Source organism: Canis lupus, chromosome 14, assembly GCF_003254725.2.
Source record: "Canis lupus dingo isolate Sandy chromosome 14, ASM325472v2, whole genome shotgun sequence".
Classification (NCBI taxonomy): domain Eukaryota; kingdom Metazoa; phylum Chordata; class Mammalia; order Carnivora; family Canidae; genus Canis; species Canis lupus.
The window spans coordinates 20,621,771-20,634,281 of record NC_064256.1 but is presented as its reverse complement, the minus strand read 5'-3'; the positions used below and the strand labels follow the sequence as shown (position 1 = coordinate 20,634,281).

The following is a 12,511-nucleotide window of genomic DNA, read 5'->3' as shown; positions in this document are numbered from 1 at the left end:
TCTATTGCATTTTCATTCTAGTTGTGACCCATTAAACTGATTGCATGATCCACTAATTGGTCACGACCCATAATCTAAAAAGCACTAATGCAGAATATGGAGAATTTCTCTCTTAACCTGGGGTCATTTCAAATGTCCATGTTTTTAAGGATTCAAAAGCAGTGCTGTACATTAGAGCCACCTGAGACACTAGAAAAATAAAGGTGGCTTGGTCCCCTGGCTAGAGAGTCTGATTCAACTGGTAGCAAGCAGCACTCATTTGTAAAACCTCTAAGTAACCTCTAAGTAATTCTAACGTGTGGCCAGGATTAGGAACCACTGCTCTGGTATAGGGCAACTAAAAAGAAAACCTACAAGATCCTTTATTGCAGTCCAGTTGTCCAAAGAATCTTTCCTTGTGAAGTTATTTTACATAATACAAATTCGTCACTCCATAGGTTGTTTATCAGTTTGCTGCATTCAGTACAGGATGATCTTTAAAGCACCTTACAATCTCTGTTTTTCCACTTGAGCAGCAGAATTTCTAAAGGCCGGGAGGCCTAAGCACTTGGCCTCTTGCCTTGGACACAATGTTGAGGCAGGCCCCAGTTATTACAGAGCTGCCTCTGGTCTTTGTGACCTTTCCCCTAGTTAGCTTTATTTCCATGAACAGAAACTAGATGTCTGAGAGCTGACACATGGAAAGTGCTGTTCCACAGCAGTGACCTTTCACCTACTAAACTTCCCCTTGTTGACTCCACCACCAGTCCAGCCAGAACAGCCCAGGCTGTGGGTGTGGGGCTGACCTTTTACCCACTTAGCCAGGGAGAGGCCCAGCATCTGCTAGCTTTTACAGGATGGGCTGTATTTCTTCCTTCCAACACAATGTTGATGAAAACTGCGTGTTGAAGAATTGCTTAATTTTTATTTTTAAACAGGAAGTGTTAACGATGAATTAGGGCTGCAGAGTAGGAAAACAATCCTTTCGTTCCAATGTACAGTGCATTTTGAGGTGCCTCTTCTTGCAAGAGACGGTGGGAGTACCCTTCTGTAAAAAGGCTGAAAGAAAGAACACAGAAGGGGAATCCTGCACCTTTGTTCTTTGGACTCAGTGCGGTCTAGCAAAACACAGCCAGGCCCCTTTCTTCAAGCAAAGCATAAACATGTCATCCAAACTCAGTATTGTCAGATGTTCACATTTATTTTTCAAAAGACTTGTAGCCCCGGTGGCCCAGCAGTTTAGCGCCGCCTTCAGCCCAGGGTGTGATCCTGGAATCCCGGGATTGAGTCCCATGTCAGGCTCCCTGCATGGAGCCTGCTTCTCCCTCTGCCTGTGTCTCTGCCTCTCTCTCTGTGTCTGTCATAAATAAATAAATAAATAAATAAAATCTTAAAAAAAAAAAAAAGACTGAAAAGAAAAAGGAATGTGTGTCTGTGTGATTACTGTTAAAGCTAGTGTAGTTTTCTTTCTGGCAAAGTCTAACTGATGCTCTACATATGAAGGACATAAAAAAAAAAAAAAATTCAACGTCCTGGAAGAGACAAGCTGTTTAGTTTCTAGCGTCTTTTCAGTTTGATTTTGAACTCAGTTTTACACAGTCGCCTGGTTTGGACCAGGAGGAACAGGCATTCTTAGTTCTAAAGAGTCAGAAAAAATGTAAAATGTAAAAAAATCTGAGATTTCCCAAGCACAGAAGAGTGTGGCAAAGATTCCTGTTTAAAGTAAGACTGAGAAAACTCAGGTTTCCTCCTAACTATGTGTCCTGGGTGACTTAATGACTCCCCTGCCTCAGTTGTTCATCTGCAGGGGAAAGTGTAGCACTAATGAAGGACTTTCATGCTTGCAGTTGACAGGTTCACCCAGGTGCAGATTTTCCAAGTGGAAAGGGCAGGGTGTAGGCAGAGGTTGCAGGCCAATACATGGAGGCTGCTTGGACTTCAAGCCCTGGAATAACAAGGGGTTGCATCTTCCAAATCTGATGCTCTGATTCACTGATCTCTAGAGCACTATGTTGAGAAGACTCCTGGGCCAAACCAGACCAAACAGGAAAGGATGTTATGATCTATTGTTGGTACTGTCGGCCACAGCTGGAGAGAGAAGTTGTTGCACAAGACGTAGTTAATCAAACTAGTATTTTCAAATAAACAAAATTTTAGGGTGACATCTGTTTGTCTATCCTTTTACTGGTAAGCACTGTTAACAAGAAAACCACAGGCCCAAAAATGGCATCACTTAGACTGAGTTCCCAAACTGGGGCTTAATACTGACCTAATTACAGTTTCAACCTTCCCAGAAATGCATTCTTAACCAGCCAGTCAGGAATTTCCCCCTCGGTGCCAATGACTCTGCCACTTGGGCCCTCTTCATCCTCACCCACCTTGTCAAAGAAGAATAGGTGATCTGCATGATAGGACCCCTTGCTCTTCCCTCTAAAGGAAAGTGACATCCCCTGGAACCATCCTTTTTGTTTGCTAGTAACTTTCTTGTCTCATTCTTTTTCCATAAAAGCCTTCCATTTTGTACAACTCTACTTGCTAGATGGGATGCCACTCTCATGAATTGCTTGATAAAGCTAAATAGATCTTCAAAATTTACTCAGCTGAATTTTGTGGGGTTTTTTTTAGCAGCATATAGACAACAATGCATTGCATATACTAACAGGCCAGTACTTATCTGGGCAAGAAGGAATGTGTGCATAACTGACTAAATTTTCTCATTTTCAAGTGGATTTTCAGTGGGATGTTGACGTAGTTTTGATCACTCCTGCACTGGGTTAAGCAAAGAAATCACAAAAGGAAGTGACCTCTAAAATTTGTCTTCCAGATGACCTGGTGCCTGATTTGTGTTCCTTTTATCTGGAATACCAGGAAAGCTTGTCTAAGGCAGTGAGTCAGTTCTATACAAACCAAGGCTGGACTTTAGTTTTAACTTTTAGTGTTTTGGTTTTCCAAATAAGAGATTCCTGTTTGGACACCATGTGGGGTGAGGAGCCAGGAGGGCATGAGGGTTAAAAGGAAAAGAAATGTCTTATTTGGTGATAATCTCAGGAAGTTTAGGCAATGATCAGCAATCAGGGAAAAGGAACAAGTCACAGGCATAGAAGTAAAGTTTCAGCTGACAGTAGTTCAATGTCAGTCCACAGAAGGCAATAGGCAGGGATGATAAGGGAGAGAAAGAGTCGATTATGGGCTCTTGAGGCCTGGAGACTCCTAACCTCTCAGTTTACCCAAGAGGGTTAGAATAGAAGGCAGGAGAGCCTTCTATTGTGGTGGTGATCCAATTTCCTGTCCTGATTCTGCCTTCCAGTTCAGTCAAAAGCCTATTCCAAATGAGTATTTGCCAAATTTGTTTGCCTATTCTTTTGCTATATCTGTTGCTATTTCAACTTTTGAAATAACATCTTTTTTTTCTTACAATTAAGAAGTAACACAAGTTTTGTCGTTTAATATTTGGAAAAGCACAAAAAAAGCAAATGTAAATACTGATATATCTAGCCCACCCCCACCCCCCAATAACCACTATGGACATTCTGGGGTATTTTCTTTATATATATGTTTATGTATATGTCTGTGTACATAATATTAAAAATGTTTTCCACTAACATTTCTTATTATCCCATGACCCCTTCCCTCATTTGGGCAGCTGAACCATGCAAGATTCACATGGAAGCCAAAATGACTTCTATTTTGGGAGATCTGCTTTATTGAGATATTATGATACATGTTTTCTTTATTTTCAGATCCATAAAAACCTATGTGTGGTTTCTATGACCCATCCACTAATCCCCTAAATTTTGTTTGAGCTGTTGTCAAGTTTTATTCAACTTTTATTCTCTTCTGCACCTGTAAACCAGAGAATCTCTTTTAGTTTGAGAAGTAATAGAGGGAACCTTGATGTGATTTATTGCATTTATTAACTATTTTCCAAATCCCTTCTAGGCCTAAGGCCTTTGAAATTCATTTTCTTCACCAAACCCCTAGGAACATTTCAAGGGTAGAATGGCTGCATGAGAAATGAGGCAGACAGGCCTAAATCAGCTTCTAGAGTTTTCTTCAGCCCAATATGTATAGTCATAACAAAGGGGCACTAAGGAGGATGGGATATGTGACTATGGCCTGGTATGTTTCAGGAATAGCAGAATGAAATTCTGTCCATGTACCCAAGAGCACACATTCAGAGAAAGAGAGAACCAGGCTTGAATAGGTCTTTTAGATGAGAATGAAGGATAATAGAGCTACAATTTGCATTAACCAACAATCTAGGAGCAGATTCAATGAGAAGCATCTCAATGGATGCTAGCATGATTGGATGACACTAAGCACTAGATGTCCACCTGTCTTGATACTTTGGGCCTATATGAACTACTGGGAACATAGATGCAGCCTTGGGGGAAAGAATCGTAAAATCTCATATTAACTAAAGACCTCAGAATAGACATTAATCTGATTTATAGGAAAACAAAAGAAAAGAAAACGTCAACACTTGCATATTTTGCAGTTATGGGCTGAAATTTATATACACTCTATATACATAGAATGACTTAACTAGGGTTGGTTCACTCAGTAAGTGAAAAAGAAAGTTAAGAGTTTTCTAAGAATATAATCACAGTATTGAACCATGGAATCAACATTAGGTAAGGGGAAAAGAGAAGAGAAGGCATGAAAAAAGGCAGAATGGAGTCTCAGTGAATTTGGGAGTTGAGTCAAACACTGTAGGAGCATAGGAGGTGGCCTACAGGGAATGACATGTTTGTTTTCCATATTTTGGATGTGGTGGTATTATTTGTGAAGCCGAGTTCTAGGTTTTAGTCATGAGAATGGATAGATATTGGTGAACCATGAATAGATATTGATAATTTGAAGAGATTGATGAACTGGGGTATGAAAGTATGGGTGGATCATTCACAGTGATGTTGAAATCAACAAGAATGATGACAGGAATCATACTTCCAAGGAAGTAGCCACGTACTCCATATAGGACAGCAGTAAAAGGTAGTTGATGGTATTGTCTTATGTCTTGTCTTCAGAGGTCCGTGATTTTAAAGGAGAATGGAGGAATAGTAATGTTTTGAATGCACAGAAGTAACAAACAAGATGTGGGAAGAGGATGACACCCATCTTGCCTTCAGGCCATGAAATACTTTGAGTTGAGAAGAAAAGCCATCTACAATTAAGAAGTCCTATGAGACATGGTGTCCTCAAGTTGTGATGAGAATATAAAAGGAATACTCAGAGAAGAAATTGGAGATGCAGGAAGTTTGAGGACAAACACTGAGTTCCAGAAGGCAAGATGGAAGTGTTTGGAAGAAAGGCAAAGAGAATGAGAGGCTAAATCAGATTGGGGGAATACACAAATCGGTCTGGAAAAGAAATTAGTCAAAGATAGATGAGTTGAGGGGAGGGAATGTCAGGTCATACCTGAGTTAAATCAGGACTTGAGACATGTGAGGACTGGTTTAGGTAGACTCTGAGGTCCAAGAGTACAACATAGAGCCCAGAGAGCCATTTAGTTGAACTATGTGGAACCAGACAGCCACTGTTCACTGCTATACCTTGATGTGTTATGACAGCCTGGTAGAGAGGGATCCCACCAGGAACAGGCTTAGGAAGACCTGACTGCATACTATCTCAGGGGAAATAGCCAGGGGGAAAAAAAATCTCACATGGAAAAATAACATGTCTGTTCTTGGTTAATAGATAGTAAGACAAAAGCAGCAGAAGAACAAGAAGATGATGGACCATGAGAATGAAAGAAGTAATGAAGCAGGGGATCTAGTGGGGTAATGAAATCATGGCCAAAAAAAAGGTCAAATAAGTGATGGGGAACAACCTTTCCTAGAGCAGTGTATTTTATATGTTGTTTATTGGTCAAGAACTATTACTGATTTTAGCGTGTAAAGCACAGAGTCATGCACTTTGGAAAATGTCATATGGAGATATAAAGTAAGAAGTGAGAGTTCTTCACATACCTTCAATACCATGATTGAATGTTGAGTATGGTTCCTTCCCAGTCTCTTTACATGCATACATCAACCCACATTCACATACATAGTTTTTATTTTTTTATATAGAAATTAGACCTTACTATATACACATTGGTCTGTGACATGTTTTACAATTAACAAAATAGAGAGGACAGGGTCGCCTGAGTGGCTCAGAGGTTGAGCCTCTGCCTTTGGCTCAGGGCATGATCCCGGGGTCCCAGGATGGAGTCCTACAGCGGGCTCCCTGCAATGGAGCCTGCTTCTCCCTCTGCCTATGTCTCTGACTTTCTCTCTCTCTCTCTGTCTCTCATGAATAAATAAATAAAATCTTTAAAAAAAAACCCCAAAATATAGAGGACAATTTTCTAACACAGGTAATGTCAGTCTAGGTCCTCTGGTAAGCAGATGCTGAAAGAGGAATGCAAGAGGGTCTGTTTTTTGTTTTGGGGTTTTGTTTTGGATTTGTGGAGAAACAAAAGCATATGCTCACCAAACCAGTGGTTGTATAATATGTACCTGAAGCCATATTAATCTGCTCTAGCAAAATCACTATGTGTGGCACAGCAGAGCTACCACTCGATTGGTTTGTAACAGCCTACAGTCATTCTCAAGGAATCACCCAGTTTCTACAGATGAATTCAGTGGAGATATGATGGAACCAATACTCTTAAAATACTTAGAATGATGGAGTTCCATCATTCCTAGCAGGATACCATATTGGTTTGTATTTGCTACCTTAGTTATGGGCATTTTCAGAGGTTTATACTTGGCCGTCCCACTATGGCAGCTCTTAACCACATAGGCCACGGATCTAATGTGGGATTTTTCCAAATGCCAATTGCCAAGTTTTTAAATTCCAGTTATATGTACATGCAAGGACCAGGAGAATGATCTCTATCTCTCCCCAGTGCAGGACTCCTCTAATGGGAAATGTTCATTCTGGAGTTCCCAGCTGGGTTGGATGGGAGATGGTCTGAGAAAGGCTGAAGGAGGAAGCAATATTGGGTAGGGAAAGCTTGCAGACTGTGTGGCATATATGACATCTGTGGAGGGAAAGGGGGCATAGGAAGCAGAATTGAGCTGGGACAGACTCACACCGCAATGCAAATGTGACAAAGCCAGAGCCAAGAAGAGCTCCTCAGAGCAAAGAACTCCCATTAACAGAGTCCCACATGGAGGAGAGATGGCCAGGTACTTATCCATCACTGGAAGCCGCATAGCAAGAGCATGGCCTCAGTTGAAACACTGCATGGATGGCAGAGGTGCCGTAACTGGCCACTAGAAGCCAACTGCCGGCTCACCACCAACAGCAGGCATTATAGTGCACGCGAGTATGTCATTCATTTTTATCCGTGCCCTCATGAGTACACGTGTTTCAAACTTCTTTTGTTCTTGCAGGCAATACTGCAATGAACAATCTCATATGTCTATCTTTGCGCTGTCTGTTGGTAAAACTCTAGGATGTGTTTCTAGAAGTGGAATGGCTGAAACATGTGGTGACTATCCTCACAGTTTTTACAGATTCTGCCAATTGCCTTCCAAAAATATTTGCCAATTATACACTCCCATGACAGTAGAGGAGAACGCTATTTCCCCAGGACTTGCCAGCATGAGAAGATGTTATTAGCTTTTCCATTAGTTGCCATCTGACAGTAGAATTATGATGTAGCATTATCTTATTACTTTTTATTTTCCTACCCACTCATTAGTTTGAGCATATTTCCATATGTTCGTCACACATTTGTTCTTCTTTTAGTTAATTTTTAATTTCCTCTGCTCACCTTCCCTTACTGGCTTTTCAACACAAAATTCAGACACAATTAAGAAATTTTGGGTAGGGGATGGGGAGAAAGAATGCTCAGCCTATATTTGGGGCTGAAGCAAAAATTCTTGTCTTTCTATAAAAAGTCAAGATGTGTTAATTTCAGGATTCACTTGCTGTTTTTCCTGATAACATTGAAACTATAGGTGCCAAAACAGAAAAATGAACTATTTTGTTTGGTGTTGCTTTAGTGAGGGGAAGAATTTTAGTCTTTGTAGGTATAAGGAGGCATAGAATGAAACCAAGGGCTTCTCCAGAAGAAGTATTGTGCACAGAAAAAAAAAAAAAAGTAAGCTAGAGCTTGTAGGCTAGTTGAAGAGGGGAGCCTCATGTAAAAAAAAAAAAAATGGTGAGAGGCTCACCCATCTATCTGCACTTCTCAGCAATGGCCTAACAGCCTTGAATCCTCACCGTCCTTTCCCCAAGAACCACTTCCATGACTGCTTCCCTAGTGGTTTCACATTAACTCACAGTGTTCCCAAACAAACCCATCATTGGTGCTCCCTGCTCTGCAGTCAACCTACTCTTTCCTCCTGACCCTTTGACTTCTCTGCTTCTATTAATGAAGTCACTCCCTCCCCGTAGTACAAGCTTAGAACATCACAGAACTTTTTCTTTTCATTCTTCCTTCTTGGGTTTGACAAGAGCTGAGGAGTCCACAAATAAAATGGTCCTTTTCCTTCTCTCTCCCATTGTCCCAACACCTTTCCTTTACGTGTGCCTATGAACTTCTTTTCAATCTTTGTAACTCAGATGAGTTACCTCCTCCAAGGAAGTCTTCCTGGACCCCTGGCCACACACACACACACACACACACACACACACCTTATAGATATCACAGTATGTTTTCTTTAGATTATTTACATGTTTTTTTCCTGTCTTTGAAGACAGAGCCTACGCTTTTTTCATCTTTATGTCCTTAGTACCTATCATAGTGTCTGGTACATAACAGGTATTCAATGAAGTTTTATTGCATTGAATTGTTTAACTGCTAACAAGTTTGAGCTCCAAGAGTTCCATGTTGCCTACCTCAGGAATCTCAAAGTCCTCATACCAGCATTTAAGGTTTTTAGGATATAACCCTAAGCTCTCATCTACTTCTTTTTTTTAAAGACTTTATTTATTTATTCATGATAGGCAGAGACAGGCAGAGGGAGAAGTAGGCTCCCCACGGGAGCCCAATGCGGGACTCAATCCCTGGACTCAGGATCATGTGCTGAGCCAAACGCAGATGCTCAACCACTGAGCCACCCAGGCTTCCTTCATGTCCTTCTTCCTATGGGTACTCCAGATGGAGTAGTCATTATTTCTCCATATCTCTAGCTCCTACATCTGTGCTTTTGCTCGGCCTTAGACATCCTTCCTCACTATCAGTAATTTGCTAAAATCTCGCTCATGTTTCTCAATTCATTCCCAAAGCCAGTTCTCAGAGGAGGCATTTCCTCATCCCCCAACATAGTCCTTCCTCTAAAATCCTTCCTGAGCAGCATTATTATCACCATCAACATGACACATTGATCAAATCTCTTCTATAGGGATGCCTGGGTGGCTCAAAAGTTGAGAGTCTGCCTTTGGCTCAGGGCGTGATCCTGGAGTCCCAGGATCGAGTCCCGCATCGGGCTCCCCACAGGGAGCCTGCCCCTCTCTCTGTGTCTCTCATGAATACATAAATAAAATCTTTTTTAAAAAATCTCTTCTATAAACTGTCTTTAAAGGCGTTTAGTTGTAATTTTTTTGCTCTGGGGATTAAATGAAAATCCCATGAATAATTTTTTTAAAAATTAGCCATTATTTTCCATCATCCACTGAGTCTGAGATACATGAAAGAAGATATTTTCACACCAACCAAAGCATCTAGTCCAGCTCCTGGCATCTAGTAGCCTCTAAAAATACCAATTATAAGAAATATCACAGACCAAATGGTGATTTAAGCCTTCTTTTCCCCAATCTCTTTGCCATTATGCTTTCACCAATATTCCCTTCTCACTCCCCAAAAGAAGGCTCCTCAATCTCCTATAATTATTACTTCCTCAGAGAGACCTTTCTTGCCTACTAAATCTAAGGTAGCTCCTGCCTATTATCTATAACCTCCAGGAGAGAATACATCATGACTAACTTTGCTCCCTGCTGAAACAGCCATTTCTTAACTAGTCATTTTTCTCAAAACAAAACAAAAACTAGTCATTTTTCTCTTACATATTTTGTAAGTAATTTCTCCAAGTCTGTTGTTAATTTTTAACTTTAAATATTCTATATATATTCTATTATACACACACGCACAAACACACACACACACACACACACACACACATATATACTCTACAATACACACAACTATTCTCTTGCTTCCATCCATCATGGCTTTTGAAGTTCTTGAGATATACATATATTCCTAGAGGTGAAAAGATTGAAAAGGCATCTTTTTAAGGGTCTTGAAGCAATTTGTAAAATTAGACATGTCCAACCCTCTGGCAAAAGTGTCACTACCAGTGACCTTATGTTATCAGATTTTGCTAGGCAAGCTAGATAGTTAACTTGATGCGAGGTAAGCATACTCTTGAAAATTTCAGGAATCAGGTGCCTCAAGCCGGGGTGCTGTGTTCAGCACTGTGTACAAGGGGGAAACTTGGGTACTCCCCGCTGCTCATTAGCACCAATTCATTTGATAGTCCTCTGGTTTGCCTTTACTTGAATGAATGCACAAATCTGTCCATACCCATTGCCCCCAGACAATAATTCCCTTTGCCATACTTCCATAGCCACTGAATAGCCTCCAAGATCTCTGGCCAGCCAGAGAATACAAGTGTCACGGTCTTTCCAGGTCACTCTCTAATCATGGTAATACATAGTGTCTTAGCCAACTGTGTAAACAACTTTACCTGGCTATTCCAGCCCAGTTATCATAAACGTTGCCAATTATAACAGTTTCCATCATAGAGAAATGACGTTGGAGAATGTAATGCACTGTGAGAGTAACCCGGGAAATATTATTGGATGGGATGACATGGAGACAAAAGTTTGGTGACCTCCGTACACACTTAGCACTGAGCCATCTCTGTGAATATCATATGACTTCCCCTGATCTTTAGTCATCCCGCAACACGAAGGGAAATAGTCTGGGGTAAGCCAAGAGAGCACTCAGTGGGGCTTTCCTAATTTAGACCTACTTGTAATACATCATTTCCATTGCCTTTTCTCTGCAAATTAAAGAGTATAATTCTTTATAATATACACAATTGCCTATTCTAGATCCCACACACATGGAAAGAAAAGCAAGTGCATTGCTTTATTTCTTTTCTTAGGATGTAATCCAGGGAGGAAAAATGTGTGTGTGGGATTTTTACCTTAAATTTACTTGCTTCATCAGAGAGAGTTTCATTTCATTGTTTGGCTTCTTGTACACATTTTTTGTTTTGTTTTTCTTTTTTCTTGCTTCATTAAGCTATGCAAATAGGTAATAAAGGATTCATAGTACAAGAACACAAATCATAGGAGTACCTGGGTGGTTCAGTTGGTTGAGCATCCAACTCCTGATTTCAGCTCAAGTCATGATGTGGGCATCATGCGATTGAGGCCCATGTCCGGCTTCATGCTGTTCAGGGCCTGCTTAAGATTCTCTCTCTCTCCCTCTGCCCCATGTCCCCACTTGCTAAAAAAAATTTAAAAAAAATAACACACACACACACACAAATCATAGTGTTATCAAACCTATTTCCAAGTGTAGATGCAATTTAGGGCTGCCCCCAAGTTCCCACAACTGTTTAAGATTGAATAGTGATAAAGCAAGGAAGGAATCACAAGGATACATCAGACTTGGTCCCAACCTTGATCTTTTTCAGGGAAAGAAGTTCAGAGAGGAGAATACAGTAACATAAATAGCTACAATATCATGTCCTAGGTGAAAAAAGGCCATTAGGAAGAGGGATGGAGGAGAGGCAATCAGGAAAGATCGCTTGCAACATATACTTCGTGCCAGACATTTAAGAGTAGAAAAGACCATCTTAGGCAAAGATTTGGATTGAGGACATTCTATATTTTGGATTGAGGTCAGAGTGAATAAATTCTCTGATGGTAGAGGGCAGGGAGTTAAACTGACAAACTGATCCCTTCATAACTTTGCTTTTAATTAACAGAGTCAAACCCAAAGAGGAGACTATATTACTGGAGAAAACCAAATTGATGGCCTTTTATGGCCACAGGGGGTAAAAAAAAAAAGTAAATGTATTTGGGTCAGTTACTCAAGCCTAAGTCTTACCTAAAGGAACCTCCAGTTCCTGCCTTGTCCTGTTCGCTCAGGGAGAAAACACTAGAGATGGTTAGGCTGCTTCTCTGACTGTCCAATGGCGGAGAAGCTCATACCTTTGAATGCAGCTGATTGGCTACTGTAAAAGCCCGCTCTGGGCGAGGACCAATGACATCCCGGAGTTCAGATTCTTGGAAATAGTTTCTAGTCGGGAATGCGTGACATTGACACAGTCTCTCGTTCGTAAACAAGGACGAGCCTGGGCGGGCCCCCAGCCCACGCGTCCCAGGCCCGGGTCCCAAGCGGCTAATCTCGAGCTCCGGTACCCCAGATGCCCGCTTCACCTTCCTCCGCCCCCGGCTGACCCCTCACAGCCCCGGGCCGCCGCGCCAGGTCCCGCCACCCACGGGACCCGCGGCCGGGGGCGGGGCCCAAAGTTCTTTATCTGAGCTGATTGGCGCGGCCGCCGCCGGGACGCGGCTC

At 41.4% G+C, this 12,511-nt stretch overlaps 1 protein-coding gene across 2 annotated transcripts in view; it reads right to left on the bottom strand.

Moving 5' to 3' along the window:
- Positions 1-12,170, bottom strand: part of DYNC1I1 (dynein cytoplasmic 1 intermediate chain 1) — a 440,266-nt gene extending 428,096 nt beyond the window's left edge. Inside the window, exons 1-2 of one of the 2 annotated variants that reach the window (XM_035698496.2) lie at positions 12,041-12,170; positions 11,284-11,434 (exon numbers count right to left, since the gene is read on the bottom strand). The gene's annotated coding sequence lies outside the window, so the exon portion shown is untranslated. The remainder of the gene's footprint in view (positions 1-11,283; positions 11,435-12,040) is intronic. The other variant, XM_049093605.1, reaches the window with a different exon arrangement.
- Between the last annotated feature and the right edge of the window lie 341 nt (positions 12,171-12,511).